The sequence below is a fragment of the Mandrillus leucophaeus genome, unplaced genomic scaffold (assembly GCF_000951045.1).
Source record: "Mandrillus leucophaeus isolate KB7577 unplaced genomic scaffold, Mleu.le_1.0 Scaffold1945, whole genome shotgun sequence".
In the NCBI taxonomy this organism is placed as follows: Eukaryota; Metazoa; Chordata; class Mammalia; order Primates; family Cercopithecidae; genus Mandrillus; species Mandrillus leucophaeus.
Genome location: NW_012101971.1, coordinates 118,720 through 144,198, shown reverse-complemented (window position 1 = coordinate 144,198; position 25,479 = coordinate 118,720). Strand labels below are relative to the sequence as shown.

Genomic DNA, 25,479 nt, shown 5'->3' with positions numbered 1-25,479 from the left:
AAGTAGGAAGAATTAGAGGAAAGTCACATTTATAGAACATTAAGCATGATACAGAAAACATACCTGAAAAACAGATGTAAAATTATATTATTTTATTTTTAGCTATTTTCCTCCAAAGGAAAGTTGCTTAAAAAGTAATTTTTTGAACTGGTCTATTAAAAAGAAACTGATAGCCTGTTTCCCATTTTTTGTTTGTGGCTTGACTGTATATGTATATATTATTAATCCCTAGATCAACACTGTATATCTTATATTATATAGATAAGTTTTATAATCTCCATTGAACAATGGACAAAACTGACGTGAAGCGAATGACTTGCAATAAACCACAAGTAAATAGTATTACTTAAATGTAAACAAGAAGAGTTCCAATTCTAATGAGAGAAAAACAAGCCACCAAATCAAGGTCATATAGTATTAATGGTAGGAAAACTTCAACATAAAGTAAAATCCTTACGAATAGTGCATATTCTAATGTCAAACATGGTTCTCTTTTAAAAAAATGAGAAAAACATAATTTTCAAGGGATCTTTGGGTTTTTTAATAACAGAGTAACTGTTCACTAGACTTAGCTATCTCTGTCCAGTTTTCCCCCAGTGTCCACAGTGGATCAGTTCCAGAACCCCTGAAGATATCAAAATCCAGGAATGCTCAATTTCAGTATATAAAATAGCACAGTATGTGCATGAAGCCTACACACAACCCTTGTTTATGTATTTTATTTTTTGGGGGTGCTGAGTCTCTCTCTGTTGCTCAGGCTGGAGTGCAGTGGCACGATCTTGGCTCACCGTAACCTCCACCTCCCAGGTTCAAGCAATTTTCCTACCTCAGCCTCCCGAGAGGCTGGGACTACAGGCGCCGACCACCGCACCCAGCTAATGTTTGTATTTTTAGTAGAGATGAGTTTCACCGTGTTGGCCAGGCTGGTCTCGAACTCCTGACCTCAGGTGATCCACCTGCCTCGGCCTCCCAAACTGCTGGGAATACAGGTGTGAGCCACCGCACCCAACAGGCCCCTGTATATTTAAATCATCTCTAGATTACTTGTGATACCTAATACAATGTCAATACTATTTAAAGAGTTGTAATACTGTATTTTTAAATTTTGTATTTTAAATTGTTTTCTTTCTCTTCTTTACTTACTGTTTTCTTTTTAATCGTTGTGGGTTTCTAGGCATATATATTTATAGGTTACATGAGATATTTTGATACAGGCATGCAATGCATGATAGCCACAAGAGGGTAAATAGGGTATCCATCAGCTCAAGCATTTGTCCTTTGATTTACAAACAATCCACTTATACTCTTTTAGTTACATTGGTTTTTTTTTTCTTTAATATTTTTGATCCACAGTTGCTTAATCCACTTATTCAGAACACACAGATATGATGGGCTGACTGTATACACATACAGACTCTAAACCACTAAAACACATCATAATACTAATAAATCTTATTAGGGTATTTTCCAATCACTATTTTTTTCTTACATATTCTACTACTCATTGTTAATGTTATTTTTAAAAAGGATATTCACTTTGAAAGTGCAAATACTTCTATTTTCTAATTTTTCAATAATAGACATTTTATGTAATTATATCTTTATCTTAATAACAAAAAACACTTAACTTTCATAAAGATTGTTAAGTTCCATCAGATCATTGAATCTGTGACTGGTAAAATTCACAACTTCAGTAACACCAGATGTAAAATGAAGAATCTCTGTGTTGGTCAGGTTATAATCAAGACATTATTTTTCTTGTCATAATTACATATACTCTTTTATCATGCATTTTCTTGAGGAAATACATATACAAAAACAAAACAGTAGGTGTTCTTATTTTCTTTTCAAACAATACAATATGAAACATAAATGTACACTAGACATCACCCAATTTAAGAAACAGAACATTACTGGCCAGGCGTGGTGTCTTACTCCTGTAATCACAACACTATGGGACGCTAAGGCTGGAGGATTGCTTGAGGCCAAGAGTTCTACTAGCATGGGCAATGTAGGGAGGCCCTGTCTCTACAAAAATAAAAATACAAAATTATAGCTGGTCATGGTGGTGCACACCTCTCGGCAGGAGGATCACGTGAGGCCAGGAGTTCAAGGTTACAGTAAGCTATGATTGTGCCACTGCACTCTAGTCAACAGAGCAAGACCCTGTTTGCAAAAAAATAAAAAAAAATGAAAATATTTAATCTAAAGAAAGGAATATACCATGTTTTCCTTTATTTAGCATATTAATAAAAACAATAAAAATACACACATTTCAGTTACTGGTATTTTAGAATCTTTTGCATATATGGAATCTGAGCTATTTGATCAGGAAAAAAATTTAAAAGAATCTCTTGCATACATTTTCTTACACTATCCTGAATTTTGTGTTATTACTTGCCATAGTTGATAGACATACTATAATGTATATACCCCTAAAAATATAGAGTTTTTCCTTTTTTAACTTAATGAAAATAAAATTATACCCTTGATAGATCCGATCAAAAATTCTCATATGAAATATTTTATCCATGCAATTAACAAATTTAATCCAATGGCTATAAAATACAGACTATTATGGCAAACAACTGAGGAATTAGACTGATTCTATAATTTCTTTTATTTACTTGTTCTACTTAGATACTTGTTATTTTCCTCCATTTTATTTTACTAAGTGGAGGGCTGGTTTATGTTATCTTTTCATGGGGAGGTCAAAATTAAAGATATCTCAAGGCAAGACTAGGTGTGGGCCTGTAGACAACACTAAAATGAATATAAGGAGAGAGATATGCTAATAAGAGATATCACAATTAGCAAATGCTTTTATTTTTGACCTATAGATGGGAAGGGATACATAGAACTGTAGGGTTAATCTATTCCAAACACATAGAAATTCTAACATACAAACATTCAGTAGATAAGATTATCAGCTCCCAAGTTCTACTAAAAAAAACCTCATATGCTAATCAACCATATCAGTTGCTTCAATTATAAACCTCATTTGCAAGTCTTAATAGAAAATGAATTGATTTTTTTCTGCTATCAAAGAGGAAATGAGTGAAAATAGACACTCTCTAAAGCATATTCAACACCTGCACAACAAACTTTCAAAGGTAGATCTATTTAGCTACCACCATTTACCTGAAGTTAAAATATTACACAAATATCTATTGCCTAAATGGTAGTCTTCATTTTATCATTTAAAACTAAGATTCAACTAAAAGATCAATAGAAAAATATTTGATCTAAAGAAAGAAATAGACCATGTTTTCTTTTATTTAGCATATTAATAAAAACAATAAAGATACACGTGTTTCAGAATGGAAAGAAAGGCATTTCCTTTTAATGCTAGAATGTATCAATGACCTCATTATTATGTACTACATTATTTAAGGTCAGGGGTAGATGCTCAAGCTTGTAATCCCAAAACTTTGGGAAGCTGAGGAGAATGACTTGAGCTCAGGAATTTGAGACCACTCTGGGCAACATAACAAGACCCCATCTCTACAAAAAGTAAAATAATGAAAATAAAATTAGTCATGTGTAGTAGTGCCCACCTGCAGTCCTAGCTACTTGAGAGACTGAGGCAGAAGGATCACTTGGATCCAGGGGTTTGAGGCTGCAAGGCTGCAGTGAGCTATAATCATGCCACTGTACTCAGGCCTAGGTGACAGAGCAAGACCCTGACTTTTTAAAGAAACTGTATTTGCTTCTATTAAATAGGTAACAAACACTCTCAATAGTGTTTTCTCAAAGTTGAGATGCATGGAACACGTTTTTAACATTTTATCATTATGATAAAATTACCCCCTAAATCTATCAAGGGTAATATTATATATATCAAGGGTAACATATTTTCATATCTTCTTTCTTTTGCTCCTTACTGGTTTTCTACTGCATCAACTATTTGTTTCTTTTCTGTTTATTCTGTCTCAATTCATGGCTAGTTCTCTTTTCCTGTGATATCCTCCTTATAATTTTAGCCCAATTCATCCCTTTAATCTTCCATTCACCATCTCTTTGCTGTGTAGGAAGCTTAACTGTGCTGAGTTCTTGGCTGGACCACTGAAATCAAGTAATAAGTGGATATAAATCGGAATCACGGCTGTAAATAAAAAGAACGTGGCCAAATGTCCATTAGCAATGATAGTCTAGTCATATAAAAAAAATGTGGCTATTTTCAATTAATAAAACAAAACAAGGAAGAAAAAGTAAAGATAATGTTAGGAACAATTAAAAGAATAAGCATGTAACAAGCAACTGGTAGGTTTACTTCAACCAAATGGTAGGTTTGCTTCCATTACATGAACATTTTACCAAAATGTATATATAATATCTTCCAAGAATATGCAAATACATTTTAATATATAAATTGGCTCAAGAAAGTCATTTTTCTGGGACTCTAGATTTATAGGCTCTTTAAGTCTCTTAAAAACTGTAGATGACCCAAAGAAGTTGGCTGCCCTAAAGGTTTGGCTTAAATAAATCATCCAGTGCACACTTCAAATATAAGCTGAACAACCTTAATTGGAATATCTGTCTTGTGAGGTTTTCCAGTTTCTGATTTGATACTCCCCAACTAGCAATTTCCTATGAATTACCATTTCCCAACTAAGAGGTACAGAAATTCTCAGTTTCTTTTGGAGATCGAATATTTTTAAACTTGGCCTTTATTAAGGTTTTCAACAAAATTCTAATTAAACTACACTTCATTAATGGCTTACCCCCTACCTTAGAATAAGGACAGCTGTCTTGCAATTATTAAAGCTAACCCTCAAATAGTTGTTAATAACAAGACTAAGACTTATTTTTATTTTTTTAACTTCAAAGTTGTAGGCTAACCAATAGTTAACAAATAATTCACTTACTTTATTGGCATCATCAGTCCTCCTAGCAATACGTCTTTTTTTAAATTTAAAACATGATAGGGGGTGGTGAAGACTGTACAATTACTAGTCACTGTGTTCCCACTCATTGGTACTATTAGCTTAACAGATAAAACCACAGATAAGAGCTTCAATCAACTTCAGCAGATTCCCAGAGGCAAGCTCTTGCTTTTTGCTGATTAGTTTCATTCAATTATGTCTTCTTAATTGTTCATGTGCTAAAGCTCATTAAATGAAAAATAATATTGCTTTCCTGTGGGTAGGGCACTTGAGATTTGAAAAATAGCCACTTCATCTCTGCCTCAGAGGCACAAGTAAGTTAATCTGATGGTATCTGGAAAAGCTCAACAGATTTGTGCGGATAGTCCGTCCTGTCCAGGAAGGGACAATAAAATTAATAAAATTGATTGCTAAATCAAGTCAAAAATAAAATCACTCCCAGTATTTTCCTTTAAGGTTAATTTTCAGGAAAATTAGACCCAGTTTTGTAGCATTTGATTATGCTCACCTCTGTAATATGATTTTAATTGTAAAAAGATCAGTTATTGCTGTTCCATTACATATGGGATTTGGGGAAAGTGGAGTAAACTTTTAAATTTTTCTGAAAATAGATTTTGACAGATTAAAAAGTGTGTCACACAATTTTATTTATTTATGAAGTATTCCAGAAATGGAGAAGCTAAGTTTCATTCATTAAAATAGATTCATTGAGTACCTACTCTGTTCCAGGCCTTTTGCTACACAATGAGGATACAAAAGGTTTTAACTTCAAGAGGTTTATTAGTCTGGTGGAGTAGAAATAATAATTCAACAATAATCCATCAGCTAATATATACTGGATATTTACTAAGGACCTATAAAGTACTTGGTCGATATGTATCACCTTACTTAATCTTTTTAATGATCTTATAACATAGACCATATCGTATTTTTTATTATAGATGAACTAAGGCTTAGAAAAATTATATTGCTTCCTGATATCACATAACTAGCGAATGCTAAACTTTAGTTTTGAACAAGATATAACTTTGTAGCATGTATTCCTATTTACAGGTACTCCTCAATTTACACAGTTCCTACATGCATAAATTTCAGTTACCATGTTTAGTTAAATTAGACTAGTTACCCAGCAACATAGTTCAAATTTCAGTTACCACAGTATATTAACTGTAAGTAATTACAAACAAAGTACAAATTTTGCTCCTTGCTCTTTTGTCCAAAATCATTATGTAAATAACAGGTATGCTTCATGATCAGCGACCATTGGCATCATGTTTTTAAATGTCTGTCAGTGAGTGATCGCTACATATCTATTATTCAGTATATGCAGACAAAAAAGTGTGCAGTTATGTTGTCTCTTTGTTTCCCAATGATAAACACACGTGACATTTCTCAAAAGCAAATAATTGAAATAATTCACCAGAAAAGATAAAAGTACAACATAAAGTAAAATTTGAGTCCAGTGAAAATGCAGCTATAGCAAAATCCCTGTGGGAATATTGACACTGCTGCCATCTGCGGGACTTAAGCTTTGCTGCCAGAATAACTTAGCGCAGAGGAGCTTATTGACATAAATGAAGAAAGTGGATGTGATGAAAAGGATGAAGATATACTAGGCTATGTGATGCCAGCAAAAACCCAAACACACACACACACACACACACACACACACACACACACACACACAGACTTAAAGGAACTTACAGAGATACTTTAAAATATTGAAAGCATCAAAGCATAAAGTGATGAAAGTTGATCCAAATTTAAGACTATGACAATTAGCCAAGGCATAAAATATCGCCCCCTTCATTATAAGCCATCTGAGAAGAAGAAATCAATCACTATTCAAAGTATTTGTAAACATTTTTTAACAAATGAGTAAACTTTCAGTCTTTAACTTCAATGTAATTTAAAGAGGGAATTAGTCAGCAAATGTGAAAGTATAGCAAATAAATGAAAAATAATGATGCAAAAAATAATAATATAATATTTGAGTTGAATGTAAACAGCGTTATAGAAAGAAGGAACTGACTTTAATTCTTTAATTCCCAATGTAAATTCCAGGATGTTAAATGAATATGTTTTATAATTTATTTATTTTCATACACATTTATTAATGACAGTAAAAGAGTTTCTAATATTTTGAAAAGAAATTAAAAGTTATGGAATGATAATATTTATTCTTGATTAAGATAAACTTGCATGATTTCAGCTGAGATCATCATGTTTATCGTCCTTCACTAGCATGTAAAGTGAGAAGTGTGGGTATTAATTTATCTGTTTGTTTAAAGTGAATGACACATGGTTTAGTGTTCTATCAATAGAAAATTACTTAAGAGGAAATGATATCTTAAATGATATCATTTAAGATGATATCACTCATTAAGAAATGATATCTTAAAATCAATTTTAAGATAATGCTTCTATTATGTATGTTTCTGTATCGTCTTTCCAAACATAATTATGGAAAAGGCATCCCAACTGGTGATACAATTATTGTCAATAATATAATAGTGATGACAATATATTTGTTGGTCAATTAAAAATAACTAAATTAGCTTTGGCAAAACTACATTGTTCACTTACATGATTAAAGATACTTATCAGTGCTCTTGTGATCCTACTTTAAGATATACATTTTCATATTAATTTATAAATGAAATGTAGGAGTTTTTCAAAACCAACAGGTTTAAAGCTTGTGAAGATATATGCCATACTTTGTCTTTTGTTATTGTTATTGTTTTCTTGAGATAGGATCTCACTCTGTTGACGTGATCTCACCTGTTGGCGTATTATAAGAACTCTTTATTAACTCATTTGTTAATTTTATTATCATTTATGTCTATCAATGGAATATAGACTCTAAGAGGGCAGGCATATTTCTGTGTGTTATTCATTGATATTTCAACATCACCAGACAGTGTCTGTCATATAGCAACCATTCTTTTTTTCTTTTTTTTTTTTGAGACAGAGTCTCGCTCTGTCACCCAGGCTAGAGTGCAGTGGCGTGATCTCGGCTCACTGCAGGTTTTGCCTCCCAGGTTCACACCATTCTCCAGCCTCGGCCTCACGAGTAGTGGGGACTACAGGTGCCCACCACTATGTCCGACTAATTTTTGTATTTTTAATAGAGACAGGGTTTCACCATGTTAACCAGAATGGTCTTGATCTCCTGACCTTGTGATATGCCCACCTCAGCCTCCCAAAGTGCTGGGATTACAGGCATGAGACACTGTGCCCGGCCCACTCTTTACATAAGAATAAAGAAATATCCCCTTGACATGAAATTCTGTATATAGGCATTATATATATATATATATTCACACACATGTATACACACACACACACACACACACACACCATGACAATGAGTATGTGTCATTATCTTAGTCAGCAGTATGTATTTTCCTAGAAAATGAAAAGACTCCCAATTTGTCTTTTCGAATGACAAAAAGAACTGCTAATCACTTTACCAGTTTGTTTTATATTTATCTCCAGATTAAAGTGTTATTAAGGATTTTTTTTCTATTTAGTGAAATTTTAAACAATAAAACACTTTTATCTATGTGGTTTTTCATCCATATGACAACAAAGTGTTATCATGCGAATACTATAAGTAGAAAAATATAGGTAGAAAGAACATAACTGATTTGCTCAAAGTCATATAACTCAGAAGTGACATTTGCCAGACTCCAAAACTTGGTCTGATTTTATCATCCCTTGCTGACTGTCAGATCTGATATATCAGTCCAAAAATTACCTCCTGCTTAAATTAGATGTTTTGGATGACTTTTGTAATTTTCCGGGTTCCATCATTTATTAGCGCCAATATATAAATGGTCACTTAGAATACAGAGATGTGCACATATTCAGGACCAACATTCCAAAAATGGCTTAAATATTTCTGGCAGCCAAATATTATCTCTGGAGAATTCTTCCTCAAGAACATTAGTTAGATGTGCTTTAATAATGGTTGAACAAAGTAGCAGAATACTAGATGCTGTGTGACTCTGGGAACACCTTATTTCTTGCTCTGATAGAGATCTGTTAAAGACCCTCATCTGTTACAGGCAGAGAGAAGAGCAGAGTAAATTTTCTTTGCCTACCTGAAGGGACTGTTGTAAGAATCTCATGAGTTAAATTGTGTGAAAGCACTTTGCACCCTCTAAATCCATACATTTACATGTGACTTCCCTGTATGACACAAGCTAACAAACAAACTGGAAACAAACAAACAAAAAACCCAAGACACAAAAATAAAATATCTTCCTGTTACCTCATTTGGGAAGGGGTCTAAAACTCAGAAATAATAGTATTTACATGTACATGTAGTTGGTAAACATTCAATGGCATAAAAAGTAAATTGAAAATAATACCATTAGCAGAGGGGAATGTATTTTTACTTAAGCATATACTCACATACTGGATTTGTCTCTATTTCATCTGTAGAACCTAGCCACTAGCCAAATACCTGAAGCCCCTAGAACCCCAGTGCCTAGTGTGGTACGCAGAAAATAATGGCCTCTTAAATGTCCACTACCTAATTCCAGAAGCCTTGGAATATGTTACCTTACCTGGCAAAAAGGACTTTGTAGATGTGTTTAAAGTTAAGAACCACCAGAAGGAAAAATTGTCCTGAATTATCTGGATAGACCCAATCTAATCACATTAGTTTTAAAAATATTAAACCTTTCTTGGCTGTGGTCAGGGAGAGAAATGTGATTGTAGAAGAATGGCAGGTAAATGTAACATTGCTAGCTTTGAAAACAAAAGGACTCCAGAAGTCAAGGGATGTGGGTGGCCAGTATAAGCTGGAAAGATCGAGAAAACAGATTCTCCCCTACAGCCTCCAGAAAGTAGCATAGCCTTGCCAATACCTGATTTTAATCCAGTCAGACCCGTGTCAAGCATGTGACTTACGGAAGTATAAGACAATACATTTGTGTTGTTTTAAGGCACTAATTTTGTGATAAATTGCTAAGACAGTAACAGATAACTAAGTTAGAAAACAATTTTAAAATACATTTTAAAAAGAACTACAACATGCAATATCTAACGAATAAAACCAAAAATAGGATGAAAAATTAAAATGAAACTTAAAACTTTTCTATATTTTATATTTGGGAAATTTGAATTATTTCATAATATTCTGCTCTCAAAAATATGAAAAAAATTAGTTTGTCTAATTATCATTCACCTGAAAGCAACTGTTTTAAAGCTGTCATTACAATCTTATAAAAAGTAATATGTCTCAGTCAATCCTAACTACCCTCAACATGACCCAGTCTTGTCAGAACCCAATTTAGAGCTTCAAGTGTACAGATGCTCCAAGGAATTTTCAATGACAATCAGTGTTCCAAAAAAGCTATGACCTACACTTGAGGTTATCCCAAGGAGAAGCAAATATCATGGCAGCATCTTACATTTGTGAACACAGTGGTAAACATACAGCATACAAAACCATGCATGGGTATTTTCTTCTGTTTTTAACAATGGATAATTAATGTCAAAAGTGATTTTCAAACTATCAATATGCAAGTTAAAATTAAATCCATAAAGCACAGTAAAACAAGCATTTGTTCCATTTTACAATTCATGTTTCCTTGAGAACTTATTTTCTTTCTTTTCCTTCCTCTCTGCTCCTGTCCCCTCCCCTCTCTCCCTCCCTTCCTTTCTCCCTTCCTTCCTTAGACTTCCTTCCTGACTTCTGTTTTTCTTTTTTCAGCTTTATTGAAGTATAACTGACAAGTAAAAATGAACATATTTAAGGTGTGCAACTTGATTTTTGTATATGTATACATTGGGAAATGATCATCATAATCAAGCTAATTAACATATCTGTCATATCCGTACAACATTAAATATGTTGTACATTAGATATCTAGTTACCATGCTGTACAATAGGTGTATGCCACATTTTCCTTATTCATGTATCTGTCCATGGACACTTAAGTTGTATCTATATCATAGTTATTGTAAATAAAGCTGGAATGAAAATTAAAGCAAATATTGATTCAAAATAATTTTATTTCCCTTGAATAAAGACAGAGGTGGGACTGCTGAAGCATTTGGTAGTTCCATTTTTAATTGTTAAAGGAACCGCCATACTGTTTTCCATAGTGGCTACACCAATTTACATTCCCATCAATACGTCTTCCTTTTTCTCTACTTCTTTCACAAAATTTACATTTTGACATTTGATAATAGTCATTCAAACAGGAATGTGGTGATACATTTTTGAGGTTTTGATTTGTATTTCCTGATAATTAATGTTGTTAATCTTTCATCTTTCATCTACCTGTTGATCTTTCATCTAGCTGTTCACCATTTGTACATCTTTGGACAAATGCCCATTTTTGTAAATTTATTTTTTGCTATTGAGTTTTGTGAACTCCTAATATATTTTGAATATTACCTTTTATCAGATATGCAGTTGCAAATATTTTCTGTAGGCTGTCTTTTCAGTCTGTTGATTGTTTCTTTTACTGTGTAGAACCTTTTTAGTTTGATGCAATTCCACTTCTATACTTCTGTTTTTATTGCCTGTGTTTTTGCTGTTATACTAAAAAAATCATTGCCAGAACCAATGTCAAGAATCTTTTTCCTGAAGGTTTTTTTCTAGTAGTTTTATAGTTTCAAGTCTTCTGTTTATGTATTTAATCCATTTTAAGTTAATTTTTATTTTTGTATATGGTATTAGGTAAGAGCTCATCTTCATTTTTCTATATGTGGATATCCAGTTTTCTCAGCACCATTTATTGAAGAAAATACCTTTTCCCCAGTGTGTATTCTTGGTGCCCTTATTGAAGACTGGTTTACTCTAAGTGCATGGATTTATTTCTGGGCTCTGTTTTCTTGCATTGATTTATATGTCTGTTTTTATGCAAATTCCATACTGTTTTGATTAATGTAGATTTGTAAAGTATTTTGAAATCAGAAAGTGTGATGCCTTGTTTTTCGTGCTCAAAATTGGTTTATCTATTTGGAGTTTATTGTGGTTCTATATAAATTTTAGAATTTTTTTTCCTATTTCTGTAAAGAATGCCATCGGAATTTTGACAGAGATTGCATGAACCTGGTGATTCCTTTTGGCTAGTATGGCTACTCAAACAATATTAATTATTTCAATTCATAAACATTTATTTTCCATGGATGGATGTTTTTTCATTTATCTATGCTTTAACATTTTTCCTTGATTCCTTCTCCAAGACAGTCAACTGGATGCAGCCAGGAGAAACATCTCCCACTGAGGGACCAGGACATCAGGAAGACAGGTGTACTCCTAGTAAATCTTCAGAGGGAAGACATTGAGAGCAGATAGAGAGAAGATACAGAAGGTGGGATAAAGGGAGATGAAGCTGGGAACCCTGCATGGGGCTACCACACACCAGGACTCATTCTTGGCTCCCAACAACTCTTGTAGAAGGGGTGAGTTGAACAGAAAGGAGCAACTCACTTTCACCATAAGCCTCTGGAATCCTAGTAGGAGGAGACTCATCAGCCACCACAGACACTTGAGTTGGCAGAGAAAGCTACTTAGAGAAGTGGTAGGGACAGAACTCCTGCTTCAGCAGAGCCCACAGGGTTTGGTGCAGGAGCATCTATAGTGGAGAATAGCCAGGGATGACCATCCCCCTAGGCTCAACTTGCTCTTATAGTAGACGTTAGCTCTAAGGAAAGGGGTGAATATAGACTCTGTAGAGCAGTCTTGCCCATGAGCTGAGACAGGCCCCCTGAGCACCCTTTGGTGTGCTGTCCTCTCTTGGGACCCCAGCCTGCCTGTACCTGCTGGCAGTGCACCTTCCAGGAACCTCAAGGGGGCCTGCCTCATTGTTCCTGCACTGGTGGACCACAACTGACTGACAGAGTGCTCCAGAAGAGCAAACCCTGTGTATACATATAAGACTGCCCATGCCCTCCCCACATATCAGCCTTCCCCATACTGCTTTGCCTGCTGGCACTCACTGACAGTGATCCCCTACATCTCTTTGCCTGCACATGTGTTTGCAGACAGACCTAGCCTTCTCTTCCCTGACAGTGCACATGTGCACATGCACCATGCCATGCCACTACTGCTGGCTTGAGTGTGCCCCATCCCTTCTCACCCTGTTGCACTGCCATTTTTGTTGGAACATTGGAGGGAATATAGTTTGCCAGCTCTGCTACCGCCAGTGCTCCACTCCTGTGCCAAGACTGCTGGCATGAAACTAAGCACAGAAAACAGTATATCTACTCCCAGCTCTGAGAGGTCACTGCTGTCAGCAAGAATGCTCACAGAAGGTGCACACAGTCCTGTGACCACTAGTACCCCACTCCTGTGCTAACACCACCACCAGTACAAATGTGCACACCATTGCTAGCAGGGGCCCCCACCTTCCCAAACCATACTCCCACAGCCACTACTGCAAACACCCATATGGAGGCAGTCATCATCCATGTGGATGGAGGATGCTGCTGGTACATGCAAATGTGGACACATCCCACTACTACTGTCCTACAAAATGCTTTGGCTGGTACCAGCCATTAGAGTGTTGTGACAAGCAGTCTGAGATCACATTGATCCCTCCAGTGAGCAGGTTCCTAAACTTGAGGAGCCATAGGTAAAAGCTAGGGTATGATGCCAGTTTCCCAGAGTTAGAGCATGCAATGCAGGAGTGCTGAGCTGAGCCTTGGCCCCCTGAAGTCTTCCACTAACAAAGCCAGGTGACTGAACACAGCTGATACCACAATCAAACCGTCAAGGTCATAAAATAGAATAAAAGAAAAAAAAAATCCAAAGGACAGCAACTTCAAAGATTGAAGGAACATCAGCCCACAAAGATGAGAAAGAACCAGTGCAAGAACTCTGACAACTCAAAGAGCTAGAGTGCCTTCTTTCCTCCAAATGAGCACACTAGCCCTCCAGCAAGAATTCTTAACAAGGTGGAGGTAGCTGAAATGGCATAAATAGAATTCAGATTATGGATAGGAATAAAAATCATTGAGTTTTGGGAGAATGTTGAAGCTAAATCTAAGGAAGGTAAGAGTCACAATATTAAGATACAGAAAGTGACAGACAAAAAATGCCAGTATAGAAAATAAAATAAAACATAAATGAAAGGATAGAACTGACAAACACTCTACAAGAATTTCATAATGCAGTTGTATTAAGAGAAGAATACCAAGCTGAGGAACAGAGCTCAAATACTGGTTTTCTGAAATAAGACAGTCAGACAACAATAAATAAAAAATAATAAAAAGGAAAGAAGAAAACCTCCAGGAAATATAGGAATATATAAAGAGACCAATATTATGACTCATTGGTGTCCCTGAAAGAGATGAGAAGCAAGCAAGCAACTTGGAAAATATAAATCAGGATATAATCCTTGAGAACTTCCCCAACCTAACCACCAACATTCAAATTCAGAAAATGCAGAGAACCCCCACAAAGTACTTCACAAGAAGATCATCCCCAACATACATAATCATAAGGTTCTGCAAGGTAAAAATGAAAGGAAAAAAATGCTAAAAGTAGCTAGAGAAAAAGGACAGATCACCTACAAAAGGAAGCCCATCAGAATGACAGCAGACCTCTCAGCAGAAATCCTACATGCCAGAAGAGATTTGGGGCCTATATACAATAACCTAAAGAGAAGAAATTCCAACCAAATAAATTTATATTTGGCTAAACAAAGCTCCCTAAGTGAAGGGAAATATGATCCTTTTCAGAAAAGCAAAGGCTGAGGGATTTTATTATCACCAGACCTGCCTTACAAGAGCTTCTGGAAGAAGCATTAATATGGACAGGAAAGAACATAACCAGCAACCACACAAACTCACTTAAGAACACAGACCAGGAACACTATAAAGCAACCAAACAAGTCAGTATAATAACTAGACAGCAACAGGATAACAGGATCAAATACATATTAATACTAACTTTAAATGTAAATGAACTAACTTTCCCAATTAAAAGGCACAGAATGTAAGCTGGATAAAAAACCAAGATCAAATGGTATGCTGTCTGCAAGAGACCCATCTGACACACAGTGATGCCAATAAGATCAAAATAAAGGAATGGAAAAAAATCTGCCAAGCAAAGAGAACACAGAAAAAAAGCAATTATTGCAATCCAAATTTCAGATGAAAAAGATTTTAAACCAACACAAATAAGAAATGACAAAGAAGGGCATTATATAATAGAAAAGGGTTAAATTCAACAAGAAGACCTAACTAGCCTAAATATATATGCACCTAACACAGAAACATTTAGATCCATAAACCAAGTTCCTAGGGACCTTCAAGGAGACTTAGACTACCACACAATAATAAGGCAAAGTTTTGATACCCCCACTGACAGTATTAGATAATTTAAGCAGAAAATTAACCAAAATAATCACAACATGAACTCAACACTGGGCCAAATTGGTCTGCTAAACAGCTACGTAACTGTTCACCAAAAAAACAACAGAATGTACATTCTTCTCATGTACACATGACACATATTCTAAAATCGACCACACAATCAAACATAAAGCAATCCTTAGGCAATGCAAAAGAACCGAGATCATACCAACCACTCTCTTGGACAATAGCACAATAAACACAGAATTGAAGAACAAGAAAATCAGTCAAAACCATACAATCACGTGGAATTTAAACAACTTATTCCTGAATGACTTTTGGGTAAATAATGAAATTAAGGCAGAAATCAAGAAGTCTTTTGAAATTAGTGAGAATGAAGATATAATATGCCAGAATCTCTGGGACACAAGACAGTGTTAAGAGGGAAATTCATAGCACTAAACACCCACATCTAAAAATTAGAAAGACCTCAAATTAACAACCTTATATCACAGTTAAAAAATTACAGAAGAGAAAAACAACAACAAATAACAACAACAAACAAAACACAAAGCTTGCAGAAGACAAAAAATACACCAAATCAGAACTGAACAGAAAGAGACTGAGACATAATACAACATTCAAAAGACCAATGAAGCCAGGAGGTGACTTTTTGACAACATTAATACAATAGGTAGACCACTGGTTAGATTAAGAAAGAAGAAAACAGAGAAGACCCAAATAAACAGAATGATAAATGACAAAGGGAATATTACCACTGACCCTACAAAAATACAAATAATCATCAGAGACTACTATGAAATCTTGTATGAACACGAACTAGAAAATCTAGAATAAATGGATAAATTCATACACATATACAATCTTCCAAGCTGAACCAGGAAGAAATTAAATCCCTGAAGATAACTATAACAAATTCTGAAATTGAATCAGTAATTAACAGCCTGCAAACCAAAAACAGCCCTAGACTGGATGAATTCACATCTGAATTCTACCAGATGTACAAAGAAGAGTTGGTGTCATTTCTATTGAAATGGTTCCCCCAAAATTGAGAAGGGACTTCTCCTCAACTCATTCTATGAGGCCAGTATCATCCTGATAACAAAACCTGGCAGAGACACAACAACAAAAAAGAGAACATTAGGCCAATATACTTGATGAACTTTGATGCAAAAATCCTCAGTAAAATACTACCCAGCTGAACCCAGCACTATATCATGAATCCACCATAATCAATATTCTTTATCCCTGGGATGCAAGGTTTATTCAATGTACAAAAATCAATAATTATGATTTACAAAATAAACAGAACTAAAGACAAAAATCACATGAAAATCTCAATAGATGCAGAAAAGACTTTTGAAAAAATTCAGTATCCCTTCATGTTAAAAACTCTCTACAAATTAGGTATTGAAGGAATATACCTCAAAATAGTAAGAGCCATATATTACAAACCCATTGCCAACACCAGACTGAAGGGGCAAAAGCTGGAAACACCCTCCTTGAAAACCAGCACAAAAAAATGATTCCTCCACTCACCATTTCTATTCAACACAGTATTGGAAATCCTAGACAGAGCAATTAGGCAACAGAAAGAAATAAAGGGCATCGAAATAGGAGGAAAGGAAGTCAAAACTAACCCTGTTTGCAAATGAAATGATTCTATATCTAGAAAAGTCCAGTCTCAGCTCAAAAGCTCTGTAAGCTGATAAACAACTTCAGCAAAGTGTCAAGGTATAAAAATCAACGTGCAAAAATCACTACCATTGCTATACATCAACAACAGCCAAGCTGAGAGCCAAATCAGTAATACAGTCCCATTTACAATTGCCACAAAAAGAATAAAATACCCAGGAATACAGCTAACTAGAAAGGTGAACTATCTCTACAATGAGAACTACAAAACACTGCTAGAATAAATCAGAGATAGCAGAAATAAATTAAAAAAAAAAAAGAAGAAGAAATTCTAAGCTCATGGATAGGAAGATTCAATATGGTTAAAATGAGCATATTGCCCAAAGCAATTTACAGATAAAATGTTATTCCTGGTCGGATGCAGTGGCTCATGCCTGCAATCCCAGCACTTTGGGAGGCCGAGGTGGGTGGATCATGAGGTCAGGAGATCGAGACCATCCTGGCTAACACGGTGAAACCCCGTCTCTACTAAAAATACAAAAAAATAGCTGAGAGTGGTGGCGGACGCCTTTGGTCCCAGCTACTCGGGAGGCTGAGGAAGGAGAATGGTGTGAACCTGGGAGGCAGAGTTTGCAGTGAGCTGAGATCGTGCTGCTGCACTCCAGCCTGGGTGACAGAGCGAAACTCCACCTCACAAAAAAAAAAAAAAAAAAAAAAAAAAAAGTTATTCCCATCCAACTAACAATTACATTCTTCACAGAACTAGAAAAAAAAATCAATTTTAAAATTCATGTGGACTAAAAACCCAAAAAAAACAGCCCACATAGTCAAGGGAATCTTAAGCACAAAGAACAAAGCTGGAGGCATCATGCCACCTGACTTCAAACTATACTACAGGACTACAGTAACCAAAACAACATGGTATTGGTACAAAAATATATGCATAGACCAACAAAACAAAACAGAGAGTCAAGAAATAAGTCTGTACAGCTACAACCATCAGCTCTTTGAGGAAGCTGACAAAAATAAGTAATGGGGAAAGAACTCCCTATTCAATAAATTGTGCTGAGATAACTGGCTAGCCATACGCAGAAGATTGAAACTGGACCCTTTCCTTACATCATATACATAAATCAATTCAAAATGTGTTAAATACTTAAATGTAAAACCCAAAACTATAAAAGCACTGAAAGACAACATAGGCAATACCATTCTGAACATAAGATCTCACAAAGATTTCATGGAAAATATGCCAAAAGCAATCACAGAAAAAGCAAAAATTGACAAATAGAATAATAAACTAGTCTCCAGTGAAAGCAACTGCACTTGAAGTTAAAGGAGAGAAAGAAGGGGAAAAGGGAGAAGAAGAGGCGAAAGAATATGAGGGCATTAAGTCAGACCAAGCTGAAGAGGGAGGATCCGAGAAGGAAGGCTATAGTGAAAAATATGAAGGTGAGCAGGAAGAAGGAGAAACAGAAGCTGAAGGTGAAGGAGAGGAAGTTGAAGCTAAAGAGGAAAAGAAAGTTGAAAAAAACAGTGAGGAAGTGGTTACTACAGATAAGCTGGTGGCAGACACCAAGGTGGAAAAGCCAGAAAAAAGCAAAGTCTCCTGTGCCAAAATCACCAATGGAAGAGGCAAAGTCAAAAGCAGATGTGGGGAAAGGTGAACAGAAAGAGAAGAGAAGGAAGTCGAGGAAGCTCCCAAGGAAGAGAAGGTAGAGAAAAAGGAAGATAAACCAAAGGATGTTCCAGAGAAGAAGAAAGCTGAGACCTTGGTAAAGGAGGAAGCTGTGGAGGAGGCAGCCACCATCACCAAATTGGTAAAGGTGCAGTTGGAGAAAGAGACCAAAGAAGAGGGGAAGCCACAGCAACAGGAGAAAGAGAAAGGGAAAGTAGGAGGAGGTGGGGAATGAGATGGAAGGGAGTGATAAAGGTTCCCAGGAATCCAGGAAGGAAGACATAGCTGTCAATGGGGAGGTAGAAGGAAAAGAGGAGGAGCAAAAGACCAAGGAAAAAGGCAGTGGGAGGGAACAGGAGTAAGGCATTGTCAGCAATGACCTAGACTTGAGCCCAGCAGATGAAAAGAAGGGGGATAATAAAAGTGAGGAGAAAGTGGTGGTAACCAAAACAGTAGAAAAAAATCACCAGTGAGGGGGGACATGGTGCTACCAAATACATCACTAAATCTGTAACTGTCACTCAAAACGTCGAAGAGCATGAAGAGACCTATGAGGAGAAACTGGTGCCTACTAAAAAGGTAGAAAAAGTGACTTCACATGCCATAGAAAAGGAAGTTACCCAGAGTGACTGAGAGTTGAGTCCATTGCAAAAGGTTAAGCCATATGACAATTTCAAAATGCATGTGACTGGCAGCATCAAAACAGAACAGTTTCTCCCATGGGGGCTCCAGACATTGTATTTTACTTTGTGCAATATGAGGAGACTGCATGCAAGCTCAGTGTGCTCCCCCCTCAGTCTTTGGGGGATTCAAATGCATGATATTGTATGTACCTGGGAAATTTACCAATTCCCTATGCTGTTGGAAGGGGGTCACTCAGGAGGGGGGATATCTTGAGATGTACTATATAAAGTACAAATTGAGCCCAAAACAATAAATAAAACACAGAACTGTCTTAACCTTAAGAAAGCTATATATGAATAATTATGTTTACCTCACTGGTGCATTTAAAATGGACTTTTTTCATGGGAGAACCTCGTTGACATGGACAGTTTGCAATCTTATGTTGACTGATGTTAAACGCCACAGCAGTACTTGCTCAATAAAGGTCATATTGGAAACATAGTCAAAAAAATAAGTAAACTAAAGAGCTTCTGCACAGCAAACGAAACTATCAACAAAGTTACCAGACAACCTAGAGAAAGGGAGAAAGTATTTGCAGATTATGTAGCTGACAAAGGTCGATTATCCAGCATCTATAATTAATTTAAACAAATTTACAGGAAAAAAAAAAAAAAAACAACCCCACTAAAATGTGTGAAAAGTACATGAACAGACACTTTTAAAAAACAAAAACAAAAATAAAAAAAAACTTGCAGCCAAAAAACGTATTTTAAAAAGCTCAACACCACTGATCATTAGAGAAATGCAAATGAAAACCACAATAGACAACATCTCACACCAGTCAGAAAGTGTTTTATTAAAAAGTCAGAAAGTAGCATATGTTGGCCTGGCTGTGGAGAAGAGGGCTCACTTTTACACTGTTGGTGTAATTTAGTTTGGTGGGAGTATAATTTAGTCTGATCATTCTAAGAAGCAGTGTGGTAACTTCTCAAAGAGCCAAAAGCAGATTGCTATTTGACCCAGCAATCCCATTACTAGGTATATAGTCAAAGAAATATAATTGATGTATTAGAAAGACACATGCCCACATATGCTCATTGCAGTAAATGTGGTACATATACACCATGGAATTCTATGCAGTCATAAAAAAGAATGAGACCATGTCCTTTGCAGTAACATGGATGGAGCTAGAGGCCATTATTCTATGCAAACTAATACAGGAACAGAAAACCAGAAAACAGAAATACTGCATGTTCTCACTTATAAGTGGGAGCTAAATGATGAAAACACATGGACACAAAGACAGCAACAATCAGACAGTGAGGCCAACCAGAAGGTGGAGGGTGAGAGGAGGGAGAGGACCAGAAAAAAGTAGTTGTTAGGTACTTCGCTTAGTACACAGGTGATGAAACAATCTGTATCAAACCCCCATGACATAATTATATATATATAACAAATCTACACATATACCCCAAACCTAAAAGTTTTTTTAAAAAGAAAAATATTGTATGTTACAAAAAGTAAGCATTTTCCTTTATTAATACTTCATAATTTTCAGTGTATATATTTTCCTGTTTGATTAAATATATTTCAAAGTATTTATTCTTATATAAATATGATTTTTTAAATTTCATTTCAGATAATCTATTTTTAGCCTATACAAATGGCACTTGTTTTTATTTAGAGCAACTTTACTAAATTCATGTATTAATTGTAGCATTTTTTGGTTGTCATTGAGACTTTGACTTTTCTGCATATACACCTATATGTCAACTGTAAACAGAGATGATTTTACTGTTTCATGTCCAGCTTGAATGTCTTTTATTGCTTTTCATTGTATAATTGCTCTGCTAGGACTTTCAGTGCTATTTTGAGTAGAAGTGGCAAGAGCAGGAAATCTTGTCTTGTACAGGATTTTAGAGGAGAGGCTTTTGGATTTTCCCCATTGATTATTGTGTTATCAGTGGGCTTTTCTTATATGGCTATTATTGTGTTGAGACAGATTTTCTCTCTCTCTATTGTACTGAGAGTTTTTAAAATTAGAAATAGGTATTAAATTTGTCAAATGTTTTTCCAGAATTTATTGAGATGATCATACGGCTTTTGTGTTTCATTCTGTTTATGTTGTGTATCACATTGAATGACTTATGAATGTTCAACCATCCTTGCACCTGAGGGATAAGTCCTAGTTGGTCATTGGGTGCAATTTTTTCAACGTATTGTTCTCATTTTGTTTGCTTGTATTTTATTGAGGATTTCTGCATCTACATTCATCAAGGTTACTGGCCTGTAGTTTACTTTTCTTGTGGATGTCTTTGGTTATCAGTTCGACGTTGGCTATGAGAAATGAGTTGGTAAGTGTTCCATCGTCTAGATTTTCAAAGAGTTTAAGAAAGATTCTTATTAATTCTTTGAATGTTTGGTGGAATTCTCCCACAAAGCCATACAGTGCTGGACTGTCCTTTCTATTTCTTCTTTAATCTTGGTAGGATGTATGTTTCTAGAATTTATCTATTACTTCACATTTATCTAATTTGTTTGTGTATATTTATTCATAGCAGTCCCTTAAGGGCTCCTTTGATTTCTGAGACATCTGTTGTAATATCTCCTCTTTCATTTACAGTTTTATTTATTTCAGGCTTCTTTTTCTCTTTGGTTACTCTAGGAAAGGATGTGTCAAGTTTTATTTGTCTTTTTCAAAAACCAACTCAGTTTTCTTGACTTGAAATAGCTTTTGTATCCTTGTTAAAATTTATTTTTAGCTTTAATTAGCATTATTTCCTTCTTTCTGATAACATTTGGGTTAGTATTTTTTTCTTTCTTTGGGTAGTTACTTTTTAGGTTGTTTATTTGACATGCTTCTTTTTATTTCCTTCCTCGGGAACATTTAATAGGTATTCACAAAAAGAAACCATGTCTTGGGTGGCTGTGAGACAAGACGATGGATCCTCATGCCATTAACCCCCAGAATCCAGGGCTCATATACCATAGGTAAGAAGAATTGAAGTAATTTGGTCAGAATTTACTGTAAGTGTGTGCTCTTAACAGTAGTAGAGTAAAAATCTTAGAGGCATTCCCAGAACCAAGGTTAATGAAAAGCCAACATGTTGGATTAGCATTCAAGACAGAATTGGTTTAGCCTGTACACTTCACCTCTCTGACCCAGATCTTACAATTTCACATTCTCTCTTCTTTCAAGATGGTCCCTGAGCCTAGAGAGAGGATGTTTGATATTGCACAGCTCTAGCAGTGGTGCATTGGCAATGGAAAACAGATTTGGCCCAGTTGCTATAATGTTCCTTCTAAGAAATGGTTTTGCTACATCTCACAACTGTTGGTATGTTTTGTTTGCACTTTTGTCAGGAGATAGCTTTTAATTTCTTAAATTTCATCTTGGACCCAATGATCGTTCAAGAGTGTATTGTTTAGTTGCCATGTATTTGTGAATTTTCTTGTTTCTTTACTGTTAACTGATTCACACTTTCACTCTATTGTAACCTGAAAAGATACTTGATACAGTTTCCATCATCTTAAAGTTGTTGAGTTGTTTTGTTATCTAATAGGTGATCTATTGTGAATAATGTTCCATATGTGCTTGAAAATAATGTATAATCTTCTATTGTTGGGTAGAAAGTTCTGCAGATGCCTGTTAGTTTCATTTGGTCTCTCCTATTATTCAAGTAAGCTGTTTTCCATTGATTCCTCTGTGGCCGTTCTGTCCATTATTAAAAGTGGAATATTAAAATCTTCTAATATTATTGTGCTGCTATAAACTTCTCTTCAGTTCTGTATTTGCTTTATATATTTAGATCTGATATTGAGTGCACATACATTTACAATAGTTATATCTTTCTGTTGAATTGACCTTTTTATCATTATATAATGACCTTCTTTGCCCCTAGCGACAGTTTTTGATATAAAGTCTATTTTGTCTAATGTAAGTATAGCCCTTCTGCTTTTTTTCATTACCATTTGTATAAAACATATATTTTTTTTCCATTTCATCATGTTTAACTATGTGTGTCCTTAAATAGTTGGTGCCAAGTTTTTATTCTTTCAGCCAGTTAATATCGTGTGATTGGGCAGTTTAATCCTTTTACATTTAAAGTAACTATTGATAGAGAAGGATTTACTATTGAAATTTTACTGACTGCTTTCTGTTTTTCTTGTTTCTTTACTTTTTTTCTTTCTTGATATCTTATTTTGTGTTTTTTTATTATTGTTGTTGTTTAATAGGTGTTAATTCCTTTCTCCTTTTCTAACTACTTTTTTACCTACTATAGGTAGTAGATTTTCTAACTACTATAGGTATTTTCTGTGTGATTGACATGAGTCGTATAAATATATTATAGTTATAACAATCTAAAACAGATAACTTCTCTTCCATACAAAAACTTCACATTTTTACCTTGCTCCAACTATAGATTACTGATAGCAGAATTTACATATCTTAATATTGTGTATCTATTAATGCAATTTTAGTTATAGCTATATTTAATACTTTTTAAAATTTTAGACTAGAATTAAAAGTGATTACCTACCACAACTACAATAATATAGTATTTTTTATTTGCCTCTATAAATTTACCATTACCAATGAGTTTTATATTTTTGTATGCTCTTATATTGTTCTTTAGCATCCTTTGATTTCAACTTAAAGTACTCCCTTTAGCATTTCTTATGTGACAAGTCTAGTGGCAATAAATGCCCTCATCTTTTGTTCATTTTTATTTTGTCTTAAGTTTCGAAGGATAATTTTCTGGGTGTACTATTTTGGTTGGCAGTTGTATGTTTTTTGTTTTTGTTTTTTTCCTGCATTTTAAATATATCATCCAACTCCCTTCTGGCCTGCAAAGTTTCTGCTGAAAATCCACCAATGATCTTAAGAGGGTTCCCTAATATATAACAAGTTGCTTTTCTTTTGCTGTTTTCAAAATTCCTTGTTTTTGACTTGTCCCAATTTGATGATGTTGTGTCTTGGTATGGATCTATTTGGGTTCATCTGATTTGATGCCTTTTTGGCTTTTGGGGACTAGATGTTTATTTCCTTCCTCAAATTTGGGAAGTTTTTGTCATTAAAAAAAAATTATCCTTTTCATTTTTCTTTTTTTCTAGACAATCTAGGACATGAAGACAAGTTTTTGTTTTTGTGGGTTTTTTTTGTTTTGTTTTTAAACAAGCTTTTTGCCCTTTTATATTTATCTTCTCCTTTCAATATTTTCATAATTCTTATATTGGTCCACTTGATGATTTCCCATAGAGTTTTAAGCTATCTTGACTCTTTTTCCTTTTCCATTGCTTTTTTTTTTTTTTTTTTTTTTTTTTTTGCTTTTTGCTTTTTGCTACTCTGAATGACTTCTAGTGAACCTTTTTTGTTTTGTTGATGTTTACTGATCCTTTCTTTTTTAAAACAAATAAAACTTGTATTTTAAGTTCAAGGGTACATGTGCTGGTTTTACACTACTGTTCTGAACTTTGTAAACATCTTTTTGACCATACTTTAAATTACTTATTGTGAAAATTATATACCTCCAATATATTAGGTTGATTTCTGGGGATTTATTGGATCTTTTATCTGGAACATATTTCTCTATTTCTTCATTTTCCTTTACTGAATCTGCTGGTGTCTGCAGATTATCTAAAATAGTCACTTCTTTCCATCTTCATAGACTGGTATCATATATAGGAAGACCTTCATAATTTAGCTCTGCCAGAAATTCTGGGTACCTCTTAAACTTTTGTGATTTTCACAAATTCAATCATTTTTTTTTTCCTAAGTGATCTCTGGCTGTCCAGAGTATGCCAAGTCTCATCATTGCCCTGAAACAGGTGAGATACTGATATTTTTTAGTAGTAGCCATAAATGCTGGAGCACTAACTGTATTTTCCAATTTCTTCTCTCCTCAGCAAAAAGTTGGGTGTATAACCTGCTCATGCTGAACTGAGCTGCGGAGAAGAACTATGGCAAATCTTTGCAAGCTCATTCAAACCACACACTTTTTCAAACTGTTGCTTTGATCTCTGTAGCCTCCATGGGACTAGTGGATGCTGGTCTCCATTAGTTCTCAGAGACATGTCAGTTGGAAGCTAGTTCCTCAGGTAGCAGCTTGAAAAGTTGAAAGGATAGATATGTAGATCAGTTCCTTCCAGAGTGAAGCTAGAGACTTGCTTTTATCCCTGGAGTGAGCGAGTGGGAGAATTTGTGGAAACACCCACATGCCTGTTTAAAATGGCTGCCTTGTTTTCTATAGCCCACAGGTAAATAGTGAATGACACTTGTTTAAAATGGCTGCCTTGTTTTCTATAGCTCAC

At 35.1% G+C, this 25,479-nt stretch overlaps 1 pseudogene; it reads left to right on the top strand.

The window, feature by feature from the left end:
- The first annotated feature begins 287 nt into the window (after positions 1–287).
- Positions 288–19,176, top strand: LOC105538569 (annotated as a pseudogene).
- Positions 19,177–25,479: the final 6,303 nt, after the last annotated feature.